This window comes from Chiloscyllium plagiosum, unplaced genomic scaffold (genome assembly GCF_037043375.1).
Source record: "Chiloscyllium plagiosum isolate Xiang-an unplaced genomic scaffold, Cpla_swu_hap1 HiC_scaffold_52, whole genome shotgun sequence".
Taxonomy (NCBI): domain Eukaryota; kingdom Metazoa; phylum Chordata; class Chondrichthyes; order Orectolobiformes; family Hemiscylliidae; genus Chiloscyllium; species Chiloscyllium plagiosum.
In genome coordinates this window covers 31,559,603-31,577,188 of record NW_028270190.1, presented here as the reverse complement: position 1 = coordinate 31,577,188, position 17,586 = coordinate 31,559,603, and the positions used below count along the sequence as shown (strand labels likewise).

Sequence of the window (17,586 nt, the reverse complement as noted above, 5' to 3'; positions counted from 1 at the left end):
AAGAGAAATTGCTGGGTAAAAGGCAATGATGATGTAATTAGGTAACAGTTAGGATGCATAGGATGGGAAAGGAAACTGTAGAGGATGGTCACAATTGAAATGTGTAGCTTATTCAAGGAACAGCTATTGCGTGCCCTTGATAAGTATGCACCTGTCAGACAGGGAGGAAGTAGTTGAGTGAGGGATCCGTGGATTAAAAGAGAAATTGAATCTCTTTTCAAGAGGAAGGAGAAGGCTTATGTTTTGGATGAGACGTGATGGCTCAGTTGGGGCACTTCAGAATGACAAATTAGGCAGGAATGAACTGAAGAGAGAGCTAAGAAGGGCCAGGAAGGAACAAGAGAAGTCGTTGGCAGCTCGGATCAAAGGAATCCTTAAGACCTTCTATAGGTATATCAGGAATGAAAGAATGACCAGAGAACGATTCGGTGCATAGTCGTGGGAAGTTGTGCATGAAGTCCGAGGAGATAAGGGAAGCGCTAAATGAATATTTTTTGTCAGTAATCACACTGGAAAAAGACAATGGTGTCGAGGAGAATACTGAGGCGAGACTAGACAGGATTGAGGTTCACAAGGAGGATGCCTTTGCAATTCTGGAGTGTGTGAAAATGGATAAGTCTCGGTCGGCTGTGATTTATCCGAGGATTCTCTGGGAAGCCTGGGAGGAGACTGCCGAGTCCATGGCTTTGATCTTTATGTCGTCATCGTCTACAGGAATAGTGCCAGAAGACTGCAGAATGGCTAATGTTGCTCCCTTGTTCAAGATGGAGAGTTGAGACAACCCTGGTAATTGAAGACCATTGAGCCTTACGTCGTCTGTGGGTAAAATTTTGGAGAAGAGATAGGATTTATAATAATTGACAGAGAAATACATTGTTTAGGGATAGTCAACATGATATTGTGAAGGGTAGGTCATGCCTCACAAATCTTATTGAGTTCGATGAGGTGGTGACCAGACAGGTGGATGAGGGCAAAGCGGTTAATGTGGTGAATATGGATTTCAGTAAGGCGTTTGATAAGGTTCCCTACGGTAGGCTATTGCACAAAAGACGGAGGCATGGGATTGAGGGTGGTTTAATGGATAGGATCAGAAATTGGCGAGTTGAAAGAAGATGGTGGTTGAGGGGAAATCTTCATCCTGGAGTTGAGTTACTAGTGGGGTTCTGCAAGGATCTGTTTTGGGGCCACTGTTGTTTGCCATTTTTTAAAAATTCCCTTGATGAGCGCGGAGGTTGGGTTAGTAAATTTGCCGGTGAGACTAAGGTTATTATTGGAGCTGTGGACACTCCTGAAGGAACTTGATGGTTACAGAGAGACATAGATAAGATGCAGAATTGGGCTGAGAGGTGGGAAATGGGGTTTAATGTGGAAAAGTGTGAAGTGATTCACTTTGGAAGGAGTAACAGAAATAAAGAGTACTGGGCTAATGGTGACAATCTAGGTAGCGTAGAAGAACAGAAAGATCTCGGTCTCCATGAACATAGACCCCTGAAAGTTGCCACACAGATTGATAGGGTTGTTAAGATGACAAACGGTGTGTTCGCTTTTGTTGGTAGAGGGATCGAGTTTCAGAGCCACAAGGTCATGCTGCAGCGGTACGAAACTCTGGTGCGGCCGCATTTGGGAGTATTGTGGACAGATCTAATCACTGCATTATCGGAAGGATGTGGAAGCTTTGGAAAGTTTGCAGAGATTTACTGGCATGTTGCCAGGTATGCAGGGCAGGCGTTATAAGGAATGGCTGATGAAATTGAGGTTTTTGTTAGAGAGAAGAATATCGAGAGGTGACTTAATTGAGGCATTTACGATAATCAGAAGGTTAGATGGGATGGACAAGGGGAGCCTTTCTCTCAGAAGGTGATGGCCAGCACGAGTGGATGTAGCTCTAAACTGAGGGATGATAGATGTAAGACAGATGCCAGAGGTAGTTTCTTTGCTCAGGGAGTAGCATGGGCGTGGTGTGCACTGCCTGCAACAGTAGTAGACTTGCCAATTTTAAGGGCATTTAACTGGTCTTTGGATAAACATATGGATGAAAATACAATAGTGTAGGATAGATGGGCTCTGCACCATTTTCACAGGTCAGTGCAACATCGAGGGATATCGGGCCTGAACTGCGCTAGAATATTTTATGAATTTTCACTCTTCCCAGTCTTTGATGGGAGACTCCTTACTCTGAAGTGTGCCCCCTGGTTCTTGTTTCTCCCACTGGGGACACAGCCTCTCAGCATCACCCCTTTCTCATCCTCACAGAATCCTAGGATGTTCAATCAGGGCACATGCTATTCTGCAACTCTCCAGTCAAAACACAGAATGTGCTGGACTCATCCCCACAAGGGAACCCTCAACAGTCTGACACTGAGCGTGACCTCATTGACACACCTCCCAGAAAGTATGATATCACTGTAAGCAGTCTCACAGTGAGTCTGGCCTCAACTACACATTCTCAGTAACTGTACGGTTAATGTAAACGGTCTGTCAGTGACCGTGGCCTCATCGACACACCCGCCAGTTAATATACCGCGATTGTAAACAGTCTCACAGTGACTCTGACCTGATCTATAGACCATCCAGCAACTCCGTGATGACAGCAAACAATCTCACACTGACCCTGCTCCCAACTCCCAGTAACCATGCAGTCACAGCAAACAGTCTCATAGAGAGCCTGTGCATATCTACACACCCCCCAGTGACCATACTGTCACTGCAAACAGTCTCATTCAGAGCCTGTCATAAGTCATAGAGATGTACAGCATGGAAAAAAGACCCTTTGATCCAACCCATACATGCCGACCAGATATTCCAACGTAATCGAGTCCCACCTGCCAGCACCCGACCCACATGCCTCAAACCATTCCTATTCATATCACCATCCAAATGCCTCTGAAATGTTGCAATTGTATCGACCTTTACCACTTCCCCTGGAAGCTCATTCCAGACACGTACCACCCTCTGTGTGAAAAGGTTGCCATGTAGGTCTCTTTTATATCTTTCCCCTCTCACCCTAAACCTATGCCCTCTAGTTCTGGACTCCCCGACCACAGGGAAAAAGACTTTGCCTATTTAAACTATCCATGCCCCTTATAATTTTGTAAACCTCTATAAGGTCATCCCTCACCCTCCGACGCTCCAAGGAAAACAGCCCCAGCCTATTCAGCCTCTCCCTATACCTCAAATCCTCCAACCCTGGCAACATCCTTGTAAATCTTTTTTGAACCCTTTCAAGTTACACAACATCTACCCGATAGGAAGGAGACCAGAATTGCACACAATATTCCAACAGTGGCCCAACCAATGTCCTGTACAGCCGCAACATGACCTCCCAACCCCTGTACTCAACACTCTGACCAATAAGGGAAAGCATACCAAACGCCTTCTTGAAATGATAAAAAGTAGAGGACCTAGCACTGATCCTTGTGGCACTCCACTGGTCGCAGGGCTCTAGTCTGAAAAACAACCCTCCACCACCACCCTCTGTCTTCTACTTTTGAGCCAGTTCTGTATCCAAATGGCTCGTTCTCCCTGTTTTCTTTGAGATCTAACCTTGCTAATCAATCTCCCATGGGGAACCTTGTCGAACGCCTAACTGAAGTCCACATAGATCACATCTATCGCACTGCCCTCTTCAATCCTCTTTGTTACTTCCTCAAAAAACTCAATCAAACTTGTGAGGCATGATTTCCCACACATAAGGCCATGTTGACTATCCCTAAGCAGTCCTTGCCTTTCCAAATATATGGACATGATGTCCCTCAGGATTCTCTCCAACATCTTACCAACACCAACGTCTGGCTTACTGGTCTATAGTTCCCTGGCTTGTCCTTACCACTCTTCTTAAACAGTGGCACCATGTTAGCCAACCTCCAGTCTTCCGGCACCTCACCTGTGGCTAACGATGATACAAATATCTCAGCAAGAGGCCAGCAATCACTTCCCTTGCTTCCCACCGAGTTCTAAGGTACACCTGATCAGGTCCTGGAGAGTTATCCACATTTACCCATTTAAAGACATCCAGCACTTCCTCCTGTTTAATATGGACATTCTGCAAATGTCACCATTTATTTCCCTACAGTCTCCATCTTCCATATCCTTTTCCACAATAAATACTGAGGCAAAATATTCATTTAGTATCTCCTCCATTTTCTGTGGCTCCACACAAAGGCCGCTTTGCTGATCTTTGAGGGGCCCTATTCTCTCTGTGACAGTAAAGGATTTTACAACAAAGAATATTCTGTTCAAGTAAACAAACAAAACATTGGAAATGACTTGAATCAAAAACCAAAAACGCTCTCTTACACGCACAAAATTATACCTACGGGAATCACTGGGAGGGTCTGATAACTGAGCGAACCCCAATTTCCCTTCAGCAGGAAGACCTGAGATAGTGGTCTTCCCCACTGCATCGTGGCAGCAAGTTCTAGTCCATCCCTCAGCAAATGAAGTTAAACAGACAGATAGAAGCATAAAAAAGAGTCACCAACCTGAACCATCTCTACTCTGAACCAGTTAATGACTCTGCCCTTGAGTCCTCAACTTATGTCACTGTCCCTGTTGGGCCTCTCCTTTTGATACAGCCAAGCATTTACATCTTACAAAACAATCATTGTGGCAAAATGAACCGCAACATGTCCATCCATCTCTTAGGTCAACAGGGATAGAATGCAAAGTGTAAAAACAATTTGATTCCATTTGCATGTTCCTTTGCTTGAAATTAATTTAATGCCAATGCACCAGTGTCTTGTTCCAAACTCTGCTCACGGTGAGACATTTATTCAGCAAACATCAACTCAATGTGTGTGTTTAATGAAATTACTTCCACTTGTGTTTTTAACGAGGTAAATAGTTTTGCATGCAATACTTACTGTCACAAGCAGCACTTCATCTGAGGAAATACTTTTCTGTTGATCTCTCCACTGACAGCATACCCTTCCCTCATAAACTCAGCGATAATGAGCACTTTACTCAAAGACACAACTCAGCTGACATCTGGTAAGTGGACAACCTGACAGTGAAGCATTGCCTCCCCACTGCTGCTGAAAAAGTGACAGTCTTCATCCTCTGTAGTCTTTAGATCAGACTGGTGCTGGAAAAGCACAGCAGGTCAGGCAGCATCCAATGAGCATGAAAATCGACGTTTCGGACAAAATCCCTTCATCAGGAATAGAGGCAGGAAGCCTCCAAGGTGGAGCGATAAAGTGGGGGGGGGGGGGGGGGGGGAGGCTGGGGAGAAGGTAGAAAAGAGTACAATAGGTGAATGGGGGTGGGGATGAAGGCGATAGGTCAGAGAGGAAGGTGGGGTAAGGTAGCAAAGAGTGCAATAGGTGAATGGGGTGGGAATGGAGGCGATAGGTCAGAGGGGAGTGTGGAGCGGATAGGTGGGAAGGGAGATTGACAGGTAGGACAGGTCATGAGGACACTGCTGAGCTGGAAGGTTGGAACTGGGGTAAGGTGGGGGAATCTGTAGTCTGCTTCGTTAGCAATTAAATCAAAGATTGTAACTGTTTCATCATTTGAAACAAATTTAAGTTCCAATCATGAGCAAAAGCTCAACAAAATTTAATCATGCAATCCAGGGGAAGGTAAAGATTGTTGATAATTAATGAAAGTAGTGTATAAAGCTGATGTTGGGTGGGATGGGTGTCTTGTGGTGCAGTGGGAATGAACAGGTTGGTTTATAAATGCTGGTGTTAAACCCCAGGCCTGGGGATTCAGAACACATTTTTAAATTCAGTACAGTTGGACGATAAAAATTCATTAAGAAAGAAAACAACATGAAATTAAACCAGTGATAGAGATGAAATTGTTTGAAAAAGCTTTCTACAGAAAAAGCAAAAGCTGATCAGAAAAGACAAATATGTACCAGTGTGGCAGCGAAAGATCATGATCACTGCAACCAAAATGATGAGTATTCCGAATGTTGATCTTCAGATTCTAGGATTATATTAATTTCCCAGTACTACTTCTGTTCACTAATGAACAATTCATCGATCTGCTCATTTTCACTAAGACATTGCTTCTCTTCTTTTCTTGAGAAGTGGAGTGATTGTTCCTCTCTGAAGACAGACCCAAAATATCATCCTTATTTCTCTGTTATTCATACCGTCACAATTGCAGGTTTCCTTGCCTCTGCCAGTTGTCGGTGCATATCTGTCTTTTATGATTACCTTTTAGTTTATCTTGAGAAAGCTGTTAAAACACTTGTTTTTGTCTCTCACTAGCTTATTTTCATGTTGTTTCTCTCCTCTTAATGCATTATTTTGATTAAACGTGCTTTACTGAATTCGAAAGTGTTCTGAATCCCCAGAAGCAGGGTTTAACGTCAGCTTTTTAGAAAAACTAACCTTTTTTTCTAATCAACCTCTTCGGAGATGTTAACACACACCTCTGGAGCACGGGTTGGGACACTTCCACTGTACCACAATTCGCTCCTCCCACCCAACATCAGCTTTATACACGTCTTCCTTTAATTAACAACAATTTTTACCTTCCCCTGGATTCCATGATCAGATCGTGTTGAGCTATTGCTCATGACTGGAACTTAAGTTTGTTACAAATGATGCAACAGTTAAAGTCTTTGATTTAAATGCAAGCAAACCAGACGACAGAGTATACAGACTGTCACATTATCAGGAGCAGTGGGGAGGAAATGCTTCACTGTCAGCTTGTCCACTTGCAAGATGTCAGCTGCTTTTTGTCTTTGAGTAAAGTGCACCTTATCGCTGATATTGTGAGGGAAGGTAATGCTTCCACTGGAGTGATCAGCATGAAAGTATTTCCTCAGATGAAGTCCATGCTTCTGACAGCAGCATTGCACACAAAACCCTATTTCCGTCATTAAATAAAAGAGTAGACTTTATTTAATGAAACACTCACATTGAATTGTTGGATGCTGCATAAATGTCTCGCCTCGAGAAGAGTCTGGAACCAGTCACGAGAATGTCGTCATCAAATGGGTCCGAAGCAACGGAACATGCAAATAGAATCTAATTGCTTTTACACTTTGCATACTGTCCCTATTGACTGAAGAGATGGATGAATGTGCTGTGGTTCATTTGGCCAAGAGAGTGTTTTGCAAGTTGTACTAAATTGGAGGAAGGCAAATTTTGATGGTATTTGGCAAGAATATTCAAAAGTTGATTGGTAGCAGTTACTCGCAGGTGAAGGAACAGCTAAAAATGGGAAGCTGCCAAACATGAGATAATCAGAATACAGAACCAAGATGAAATACAGGGCTGGTAGGTGTTAGGTGGGGTACAAATTCCCATTAGACACCTTGGACTAAAACACTCCAGACTTGGACATGGGTTTGTGGAATTCACATTTAAACGAAGAGTCACTGAGTTCTCTGGCTAAGACAGAGTAGGCAATAAGCAAGCCGAGGGGCAGCAGTCTGGAACAAGGGTAAGATAAAGGAAGGCCTCCACAAATGTCTCAGCTAAAAGACAGTGAAGGAACAAGTGAGGGCTGCAGATCCTTGCGATCAGAGTCGAAATGTTAGGTGCTGGAAAAGCACAGCAGTTCAGGCAAGATCCGAGAAACAGGAGAGTCGAAGTTTCGGCCATATGCCCATCATCAGGAATATGGGACGGCGGGAAGGGAGCTGAAAAATAAACGGGGTGTTTGGTGGCGAGGCTGGGGGTGGTATCTGGGAAGGTGATAGGTAGATGCAGGTGGAGGAGAGGGTGTTAGGTCGGAGTGGAGGGTGCAGTGCATAGTTGGGAAGGAAGATGGACAGATAGGACACCTCAAGAAGACGGTTCCAAGTTGTAGGGTTGGTTCTGGGGTGAGGTTGGGTGGAAGGGCGATGAGGAGACTGGTGAATTCAATGTTGATGCCATGTGGTCGGAGGGTCCTAAGTTGGAAGATAAGGCGTTCTTCTTCCAGACGTTGAGACACTTGGATTTGGTAGTGGAGGAGACTCAAGACCTGCATGTTCATAGCGGAGTGGGAGGGGCAGTTGAAGTGTTCAGTCACAGGGCATTGGGTTTGTTTCGTGCGTGTGTACCAGCGATGTTCCCTGAAATGATCTGCGTGTTAGTGTCCTATCTCCCAATGTCGAGGAGACCACATCAGGTGCAACGGACACAATAGATGAGTTGTTCAGATGCGCAGGAAAATCTCGGTCAGATATGGAAGGATCCTTTCGGACCTTGGTCAGAGGTGAGGGAGAGGTGTGGGTGCAGGTTTTACACCTCTTGCGGTCAGAAGGAAACGTGCCGGGAGTATAGTGTGGATTGGTGGGAAGTGTGGACTTAACCATGGAGTCACAGAGGGAACAATATCTGCTTCCAAATCCGCTCTGTGACTCTCTGGTGATATCCACGCCACGCCACCCCCCCACACCCCACCATCACCCTGCAGCTTCCCCTGCCACCGCACGAAGTGTAAAACATGCACCCACACTTCCCTGCTCACCTCTGGCCAAGGCCCCAAAGCAACCTACCACATCTGGCAGAGATTTTCCTGCACATCCAACCACCTAATATACTGTGTCTGTTGCTCTTGATGGTATCCTTTCTCCATTGAGGAGACAGGACACTAACTTGAGGAAAGCTTCAGGGAAAATCCCTGGGACACACGCACCAAACAACCCCACTGCCCTGTGGCCAAGTCCTGGTCCTCCTCCACTGCTAAATCCAAGACCCCGACGTCTGGAAGCAGAACACTTCATCTTCTACCTTACGACCCTCCAACCACATGGCATCAACATCAACTTCACTAGTTTCCTCATTTGCCCTCCACCCCACATCATCCCTGATCCAACCCTTCAACTCAGCACCACCCTCCTGAACTGTCCTACATGTTCATCTTTCTTCCCACCTTTCACTCCACCCTTTGCTCCGACCTATCACCATCATCACCCCGCCATTATCTACCAATCACCTTTCCAGCTACCTTCACACAACCCCACTCTCACCCTCCTATTTATCTCTCAGCACCCTTCCCCCAGCCCCCTATTCCTGATGAAGGGAATATGCCTGAAATATCGACTCTTCGGATGCTGCCTGACTTGCTGTGCCTTCCCAGCACCACACTCTTCAAGACAATAAGCACCAGCCTGAAGAGCAAACAACAGAGACATTCTGCAGCTTGCAAAATTACACAATCATTCAACTTTTAATAATTTGCTTGGATGCAGAGATACTGAGTACTCCACGCTTTTGTACGACATGCAAATCTGTTTGTCTTAAATGGGAAGGCCATCAAACTATCCGCAACATCTTAACATACACACATCGAAGAGAAATAATGGACATTTAAAACTATGGTCCACCCACTGACTTTAATTGGAGAACCATTCACACTCATCGAATACTCAGGAAGCTCATTCAGCTCCGAGAGGAGTGACAATAGCTCAATGATCCAATCCAGATTTGGCGGGAGATTGGGGAAACCTCCAGCCAGTATAACTGGGGAACCCTGATCTCTGGGGTTTGTTGAGTAAGTGGTCTGACCAGCATCATGGAAATTGGCTACAGCCAGTCACAGACTCAGGAAAAGGAGAGCGAGCAATCTTCACATCCACAACCCTCAATGTAATGGTGAGATGTGACTGGAGATCCGAGAGACCAACTGGGGGTAGTGCCAGGGACATCCACCACTCTCCAAACCAACAGAAACCACTCTGGGGATGGGAAGAAGGTAATCGAGACCCTCTGTCCCAGCTCAGTATAAGAGGGGAGAAATGGTGGGCTTCAGGGCTGACGGTGTAGGGCAGGGCCCAGGGAAAGGAAACCCGAGAGGACCCCAGGATTCGTGTTTATTCTCTCTCTCTCCTTTCCCCTGTCACCCAGTAATTAACAGCTCTCTGTAAGTCAAAATCCACTGTACCAAGTTAGAGCCTTAAGGGTGAACTTGGGAGTTAACAGCTGTGAGACAAGTCTCAATTCACTTGATGCCTCGCACTGGTTGTTCTGAATATTTATTTTCTTGTCAATGTTTTAATACAATCGGAGTTTCCCTCTGCCTCTGAAGCATCTCCCTCCTGTGTTTTTCACCACACCACATCTCAGCACATAAGCCCAGTGTCAGAACCAAGGAGCTACTGGATAATAAACTGACCCTCTCTCCCTGCATAGGTGCAGGGAGTGCTGGGGGACTGGAGAAGGTAAGGTTTTAGTCATGTTAAAGAAGGCAACATACGTCAGGAATAGACAGCAGGGATTGTGTGTATCCGTTGAGAGTATAAAGGCAGTACAAGTACATTTTAGAGGGAATTCTGGAGGGCCAAAAGGGGACATGGGATAACTTTGGCAATAGGGTTTAAGAGAATGCAAAGGAATTTTACAAATACATTGAGAAGATAGAGGTAATGAGAGAGAGAATAGGGCCACTCTAAGATCAGTCTATGTGTAGAATTGCAGGAGGTGGGGAGATAATAAATGAATATTTTGCCTCAGTGTTCACTTTGGAAAAGGATATGAAAAACTAGAGATTTAGAAAAATAAATTGCGACATCTTGAATAATGTCCACATGACAGATGGAGACGGTACTGGATGTTTTAAATCACGGAAACGATGATGAAAACCCGGGACGTGATCAGGTGTACCCTAGAACTCTATGGGAAGCTGTGAAGTAATTTCTGGGCAATTTGCTGAGATATTTGTATTGTTGATAGCCATAGATGAGGTGGCGGAAGACTGGAGGTTGGCTAACGTGGATGGGAAAGACTGGAAGGAAAACCAAGGGGAACTATAAACCACTGAGTCTGATATCAGTAGTGGAAAGGTTATTGGAGTGAATCCTGATGGACAGCACTTACATGCATTGGGAAACGCAAGGACTGGTTCGGGATAGGCAATATGGCGCTGTGCATGGGAATTCGTGTCGCACTGACTTGGTCTTTTGAAGAATTTTTGAAGAGGATTGAAGAAAGCAGAGTGGTGGTCGTGAACTATATGGACTTCAATAAGGCACTTGACAAGGTTCCTCATGGTAGATTGTTTAACAAGGTTGGATAACGTGAAATAATGGGTGAACTAGTCACTTTGATGTAGAATTGGCTGAACGAGAAGAGACAGAGGGTGTTAGTGGATCGGTCTGGAGGTCTATAAACAGCGGTGTCCCACAAGGATCGGTTATGGGTCCAATGTGCTTTCTCAGTTATATAAATGACTTGGATGTGAACATAGGAGGCACAGTTACTAAGTCGCAGATTTCACCAAAATTGGAGGTGCAGTGGATAGCGAAGAAGCTTACCTCAGATTACAACAGGAGCTTGCTCAGATGGACCAATAAGCTGAGGAGTGGCAGATGGAGTTTAATTTAGGAAAATGTAAGGTGCTGCACTTTGGGAAGGCAAATCAAAGCAGGATTTAGACACTGTAGGGTAAGGTCCTGGGAGGTGTTACTGAGCATAGAGACTTTGGAGTGCAAATTCATAGTTCCTTAATAGTGGCGTTGCAGGTACTCGGGATAATGAAGAAGCCATTGGTATGCCTTCCTTTGTTGGCCAGAAAATTGAGTAAGGGAGGTGGGCGTTGTGCTGCGGCTGTATCGGACATAGGTTAGACTATGTTTGGAATACTGTGTTCATTTCTGGTCTTCCTGCTGTAGGAGGGATGTCATGCAACTTGAAAGCATTCAGAAAAGATTTCCAAGGACGTTTCCAGGGTTGGAGTGTTTGAGCTATTGGGAGAGGCAGAATTGTCTGGGGCTTTTTTCCCTGGAGTATCGGAGGCTGAGGGATGACCTTACAGAAGTTTATAAAATTATGGGGGGAGTGGATAGGGTGAAGAGCTAAAGACTTTTCCCCGGTGTTGGGGGAATTCCAGAACTCCTCATTATGGAAAGGTTTCTAAAATGTCTGGTCTGAAAATCAACTTCCAGCTGACATGTTTAATGTTTGCATCTTGCTGAGAGAGAGAGAGAGACAATCTGTGGGATCTTGCTGTGCCATTTCTAAAAATGTCTTGCTCTTTCTTTTAATTGATCCATCTCTGTTATCCCAGGGAATTAATATTCACTATGAAAATCCAAAGATAGAGAGAGTTTGGGGCAAGGTCAACTTGAACAAGAGCATCCTCCAAGAGGGCACACAGTCCTGAGGCCTATTCCATAGTCCGAACTCCGTGGGGCCCCACCTCAGTTGGGTCTCTTTATTTCCCCAAAGAGTGGGTGCCTCTGTTGGACCCTTTTTTTTAACAGGCCTCTGGTTAACTGGGTCCTGTAAGATTGTGGCCTTGTCATTTTAATACAGTTTTGAAGCCTGGGGTTAAAGGAAAAAGGGCTTTGAATTTGACACAACCTTGTAAACACCCCAAGTCCCCCTCCCCAGCAAGTGTCTGAGAGACAGGACATTCCAAAGAGGAAATTGAAACCCTAAATGTCGACTTGTCTCTGAAAGACTTATAATGTCTGAGTAATAATGTGTGAATGTTCACATTGACATTGGGAGTGTGAGAGAGAGAGACTTGTAAACGTGAGAGAGGCGGGAGAAAGGGAGGGAGAGGCATTTGAGATTGTGAAATAGCAGTTATGTCAGTGCCTGTATTTGCAACAAATATTGAACTTTTAAACAGCTGCCATCAGAAAAATGGAGCTGATCTTGCTGCTGACATGTTGCTGCCTGTGAGATCCTGCTGTGCTCTGACAGCCTGTGGCAATGCGATCGAAGCAACAACTGTTCTGATAAACCCATAGCTTTAAGTCTGCCCGATGGATCTGGGATTGAAATTCCCGAACTTTTTTCACAATTTGATCGAACTTGGGTTTGCTGAGGGATGTTATGTATGAAGGAATGACCGCTTGCTGTGTAATTTATTTGAAAATCTCCTCCCATTTCCAGTTCCAATCATCTCTTTCTCTCCCACTCTCTGCACCCACCCCTTTCAGGAATTGCTGTTTTGAAGCTACGACAGGATAAGAAATCCTTCCCTTGGACAAACCTTTCCTCCAGAGGGGATGGGCGGAATCGGCCTGTTTGTCCTTGGGAGAGTGGGAGGGGGAGGTGAAGTGTTCAGCCACAGGTCAGTTGGGTTTGTTTGCTGCGTGTGTCCCAGAGATGTTCCCTGAAACAATCTGCGAGACGGTGTCCATTCTCTGAATGTAGCAGGAACCACATCGGGTGGAACGGACACAATAGATGAGGTGTTTGGATGCGCAGAAAAATCTCAGCCGGATGTGGAACGATCCTTTGAGGCCTTGGTCGGACGTGAGCGGGAGGTGTGGGCGCAGGCTTTAACCTCTTGCGGAGGCGGGGAAGGTACCAGGAGAGGAGTATGTGTTGGAGGGGAGTGTGGACTTAAAATCAGTGAGTCACGGAGGGAACAGTCTCTGCAGACTGCTTCCACATTCTCTCCATGACTCCCTGGTGAGGTCCACGTCCCCACCAATCCCCTCCTCCACTCTGGCACCTTGCCCTGTCACCGAACAAAGTGTAAAACCTGCACCCACACCTCCATGTTCAAGGCCCCAAAGGATCCTTTCCCATCTGGCAGAGATTTTCCTGCACATCCAACCACCTCATCTACTGTCTGTTGCTCTTGCTGGTGTCTCCTCTACATTGTGGACGCAGGACGCTAACTTGAGGAATGTTTCAGTGAACATCTCTTGGACACACGCACCAAACAACCCCAACGCCCTGCAGCTGAGCACATCAATTCCCCCAACACTCCGCCAAAGACATGCAAGTACTCGGCCACCTCCACGACCAAATCCAAGCCACCCGATGTCTGGAGGAAAAAAAAACAGTTTTAGAAGATACTTTTAGAAAATAATGACAGAAAGAGTCGGCGCAGGCTTGGAGGGTGGAAGTGCCAGTTCCTGTGCTGTGTTGTTCTGTGTTCTCGAATCCAAGGCCTGAGCAATCTGCAGCTCCATGAGTTTGCTCCATAATTTGTCCACAGTGTGAATGTCAATATCCCTTCCACAGTAGGAGAGAGAGGGAGAGCTATTTGAGATTGTGAAACAGCAGTAATGTTAGATTCTGGCATTAGAGTAAATAATTAACACTTGATCAGCATTGCAGAGGAGAAAAGAATCAGATGATGTGGCTACTGCTACATGCTTCCATCTGGGATCTTGCTGTGCATCAACTGACACCAGGCTACCTTTAGAGGCAGTGAGTCTTCTCATCAGCTAAAACTTCATAGTGTAAAGAATTCAAAATTGTCTGGTCTGAAAATTCAACTTTCATCTGACATGTTTAACGTTTGGATGTTACTAGGAGAGGAATACGCATGGAATCTTCCTGTGCCATCTCTCTGAGCGTTTTTTTCTCCGTCCTTTAATTGACCCTGTCTCTTTTATCCCAGGGAATTATTATTCGCTTGGAACATCCAAAGAGAGAGAGATAGTTTGGGACAAGGTGAACTTTGAACAAGAGCATCCTGCAAGTTTGGCACACAGTCCTGAGGCCTATTCCACAGGCCGCACTCTGTGTGACCCCACCTCAGTTGTGTCTTTTTATTCCCCAAAGACTGGTTTAATCTGCTGGACCCTGTTTTTTTTAACAGGCCTCTGGTTACCTGGGTCCTGTCAGATTGATGCCTGTCATTTTAAAACAGGTTTGAAGCCTGGGGTTAAAGTAACCAAGGTCTTCGGATTTGACACAAACTTGTTAACCCCCATGTCCCCACCCGCAGCGGGTGTCTGAGAGACAGAACTTCCCAAAGAGGAAATTAAAACCCTAAATTTCAAACTGTCTCTTAAAGACTTTTTCTAAAGTAATGATGTGTGAATGTTCAAATTGACAGTGGAAGTGAGAAAGAGACTTCTGAACGAGAGAGAGGAAGGAGAAAGAGAGAGAGGGAAGGAGGGAGAGGCATTTGAAATTGTGAAATAACAGTTATATCAGTGCGTGTTATGCAAAAAATATTGAACTTTTAAGCAGCCCCTATCAGAAATATCGAGCTAATCTTGCTGCTAACATGTAGCTGCCTGTGAGATCCTGCTGTGCTCTGATACTGTTTTGATAAACTAAACATTTTAAGGCTGCCCGATGGTTCTTGGATTGAAATCCCCAAACTTTTCTCCCAATTTGATCATACTTGGGTTTGCTGAGGGGTTTTTTATGTGAAGGAATGACATCTTGCTGTGTCATTTGTTTGAAAATCACCACCCCCCCCCCCCTCCGCTTTTCCAGTTACTATAATCTTTTTCTCTCTCACTCTCTCCACGCACCCTTTGCAGGAATTGCTATTTTGAGACTATGACAGGACAGGAAATCCTTCCCTTCGCTAGAAGCTTCCTCGAGAGGGGAGGGGCGGACATCAGCCTGAGGCCTATTCGACAGGCTAAACCCCATGGTGCCGTGTGAGTTGTGTCTATTTGTTACCCCAAGGTTTGATTTCTTCTGGGATCCCTGGATTTTTAAGGGTCTCTGGTTAACTGAGATTGATTGTGGCTCTGCCATTTTAAAGCAAGTTTTAAGCCTGAGGTTAAAATAACCAGGGCCTTGGGATTTGACACAACCATGTTAAGTGTCTGACACACAGGAGGAAATTAAAACCCTGAATGTGAAATTCTCCTCAAAGGCTTGGTGTAATGTCAGAATAATATGTGATGTGTGGGCCGGGATGGACGAGATACGGATAAAGACAGAGAGAGAGAGGGATAGAGAGAGAGAGAGAGAGTTATATCTGGGAGTCACACTGACTCCAGGAAAATCCCAAGAGGGAACCTCAGCAGCTATCCCCACGGTTCGGCCAGTTTTGTGTTTGGTGGTAGATTTAGGGACAGAGAATCTTCGAGGCTCCTGAGGGGTCAATGGTTAATATTTTCAAACTGCACTGAAATACATTACAAAGCTTTAAAAAGCCTGAAAAGGAAACAGGGAATGATCAAGCTTTCCTGTGCTAGAATTAACATGACAATGTTGAGGGAAATCCAACGAAGTTCATGTCCTGACACTAACATCTCAATGGGACAGACAGCTTTGTGGGAGGGGACTGAGAGACATTGCAATGTATCCTGCACACTGGGGTGGAGACAGTGAACCCCTCACGGAGAATAAATCTTCAGGAGAATATGACAAAGTAATTCTCAAAGCATGTAAATTCTCGCCCTGTCGTCAGATACAGCAGCTGGCTCTGGTTGAGATTATCTGTGTGGGGGGAGACAGAGAGAGAGAGAGATGCAGACAGAGAGAGAGAGATACAGATAGAGGTAAATGGAATTATACGTGCGTGTAGAGAGAGAGGGTTAAACGCACCAAATAGACTCACAGAGTCACGGAGCCGTTCAGTACAGAAACAGACCTTTCAGTCCCACTCGTCTATTAAGACCAAATATCCCCAATTAATCCAGTTCCATTTGCTCGCATTTCGCTAATTTGCTCCCAAACTCTTCCTATTGAAATACCCATCCAGGTGCCTTTTAAGTGTTACAATACACACATCCACCACTTTTTCTGGCAGCGCATTTCATACACACACCACCATCTGCGAAAATAGTTTGCCCCTTAGATCTCTTCCAATTCTTTCCCCTCTCCTTAAACCTATACCCTCCAGTATAGGGGAAAAGTCTTTATATCTTCATCCTATCCATGCCCCTCATAATTTTATAAATTTCTGTAAGGTCACCCCTCAGCCTCCGATGCTCCAGGGGAAATAGCCCCAGTCGATTCAGCCTCTATCTACAGCTCAAACCCTCCAACACTGGCAACATCTTTATAAATCTTTTCAGAACCCTTTCAAATCTCACAGCATCGTTCCGACAGCAGGAAGACCAGAAGTGAAAACAGCATTCTAAACGTGGCCTAACCAATGTCCTGTGCAGCCAAAACATGACCTTCTGATCAATACAGGAAAGTATACCAAATGCCTTCTTCACTATCCTGTCTACCTACAATTCCATTAGCAAGGACTATGAACCTGAACTCCAAAGTCTCTTTGTTCAGCAACACTCCACGGGACCATTCCATAAAGTGTACAAGTCCTGCCCTAATTTGCCTTCCCAAATTACAGCAATTCACATTTATCTAAATTAAAATCCGTCTGCCACTCCTCAGCCCAGTGGCCCATCAGATCAAGATACTGTTGTACTCTGAGGTTAGCTTCTTCGCTGTCGACTGCACCTCCAACTTTATTACCATCTTCCAGTTAGGAACTATGCCTCTTATATTCACATCCAAGTCATTTATGTAACTGACAGAACACAGTGGACCCAGCACCGATCCTTGTGCGATACCGCTGGTCATAGGCCTCCAGACTGAAAAATAACCATCCACCCTCTTTGAGACACTTCTACAGTGAAATGGCTAGTCCTCCCGATATTAAACATGATCTTAATTTGCTAAACAGTTTACCATGAGGAACCTTGTCAAGTGCCTCACTGAAGTCCATATAGATCCCGTCCACTGCTCTGCTTTCATAGAGTCATAGAGATGTACAGCATGCTAACAGACTCTTCGGTCCAACCCGTCCCTGCCGACCAGATATCCCAACCCAATCTAGTTCCCCCTGCCAGCACCCGGCCCATATCCCTCCAAACCCCCACTCCTATTCATGTACCCATCCAGATGCCTTTTAAATGCTGTAAGTTTAACAGCATCCACACTTACTCTGGCCGCTCATTCCAAACGCACACCACCCTCTGTGAGAAAAAGTTGCCCCTTCGGTCACTTTTATATCTTTCTCCTCTCA

General features: G+C 45.3%; 1 long non-coding RNA gene across 2 annotated transcripts in view; it reads right to left on the bottom strand.

The window, feature by feature from the left end:
• LOC148134913 (uncharacterized) overlaps window positions 1-17,586 on the bottom strand; it is a 42,534-nt gene that overhangs the window by 2,281 nt on the left and 22,667 nt on the right. The window contains exon 3 of one of the 2 annotated variants that reach the window (XR_015755654.1): window positions 476-816. The exons of the other annotated variant lie outside the window; for it this stretch is intronic. This is a non-coding gene — a long non-coding RNA (uncharacterized LOC148134913). Of the gene's footprint in view, window positions 1-475; window positions 817-17,586 lie in introns of those variants that run through there. 2 annotated transcript variants of the gene reach the window in all.